Consider the following 1,863-nt stretch of genomic DNA (forward strand, 5'->3'; position numbering starts at 1 on the left):
CTCCTGCTGCTGGGAACCAGATCGATGAGAGCGTTGAGACTGAAAACAGTAAAGCTATGGGCCTTAAAACCAAAACAATGAGAAGAACTGCAGAGTTGGTGATAATTATGATAATTGGTGACTCCTTTCACCTTACACACATAGCCATTTGGTCCATAGTTAGTTAACATAACAATATTAATAGAGAAAAATCATGTTTATTTACCTTGGTTCACATCTCTTTGACATGAATTCATACCAGACATTCCAGTATAATAGTAGTGTCAGACTAGGGAAAGATAAATGGACAGGGTGTTGTGATGGAAGACAGGATCGGCTTTCTTAAAGCCTCATTTTTACTACCGAGGCGTCGGTGCTTAGACAGCAGCAGTATGAAATAAGTGATGTGTCCACCTGCAGTCTGAGGGCTTGTGTCTATGGTCAGTGGGCTGAAACCAGCATCTGCCATGATGACAGTAAATCAACTGACCCCACAGCGTCTGCAACTAAATCAGGCTCACTCCTCTCCTTCTACCAATCACATTGTTTATTTCAGACCCATCAGATCTGGCTTTCTGGTGTGATGTCATGTATGGAGAAAAGAGGCTATAAATATGAACTGGTTTTCAATAGTTGAATGCCATGAATGACATGGTGATGATGCCATGCACAAACAATGACACCTGATTAAAGTGTCTTGTTGACATTTCCACGATTCAAGCTTTGATTCTTCTCGCCATCAGGGATTGAATAAGTCTATAGTTCATGGGTGAATCAGTGTTGCATTTAGACTCTATTTTATAAAATGATAGGTGTATTGTTTGATAGGAGAATGAGTGAGAGCAGCTCAGATCCATCTACGGTAAGACCCTATGCAGCATGAAGCAAGCCTCAGACCTCTAACAGCAACCCTCAATCTGTTTTAAGATCACTTTCTGGTGTTTGATAACTTAACTCTAATCATTTGAATATATTTCAACCTGACATTTTTATTTTAAGTCAGTGCTGATACAGTGCTGTATAGGAGTGTGTGTGGTGTTTCAGGCAAATGTAAATGTATGTGAATATAAAGTCATGGCCACTTGTCACAGAATGCATCCATGACCTGTGTGGAGTTCAACCAAAGAGGGATTCTCCCGTATCAGATTGTTTTATTGACAAGGCTGCTCAGGGTGGTCTGAGAGGGGGCCACGTTGAATTCTTTCTTTTTTCTCCATTTTATATTTACTTGATATAGACTGAGACAGGGACGCCCCTGCTTTTGCTGCACCTATAAGCTCTTAGGAGGGGTCTGAATACATGTAGTTGGAGTTGACATCCTGTTTACTAAACTGAACAGCCCCTACGTCGACCTTCAAGGGACTTATTTGTTGTGGGCTTCGCAGTTTATTTCAGAATCAGAATCAGGGTGATTGCCAAGAAGGTTTTCACATATAAAGAATTTGCCTTTTGGTGCGTCACAATAAACATAATAAGAGAAAATAAAAATGAAAGCAAGTACTACAAAAGTCAACAAACATAAATATAGAATAGAAATATTTACAACAAAAATATGAAAAAATACCATAAAATGATTTACTATATATCTGTCTTAAAATGAAAGAGCTGTACAGTTTTGTGCTGGGAATTAGGGAATGTGCGTAAAGTAAAAAAGAATATGTGCAATTTAATATAATTAATCCTATTATTATTTCATATTATTATTAGATCATAATCATCGTCATCACTGTCATACTATATATTTTTTTGTTAATTCACCAACTAGCATGGAGACTATAAGCTCTCCTAACATAAGCCTGACATACCATCAAACAGGAGGACATCACCACCTCACCATATTCTGATTATATCACATTGATCCAAGTGGTCTGAAGTCTGTTTCAT

Source organism: Sebastes fasciatus, chromosome 8 (genome assembly GCF_043250625.1).
Source record: "Sebastes fasciatus isolate fSebFas1 chromosome 8, fSebFas1.pri, whole genome shotgun sequence".
NCBI lineage: Eukaryota > Metazoa > Chordata > Actinopteri > Perciformes > Sebastidae > Sebastes > Sebastes fasciatus.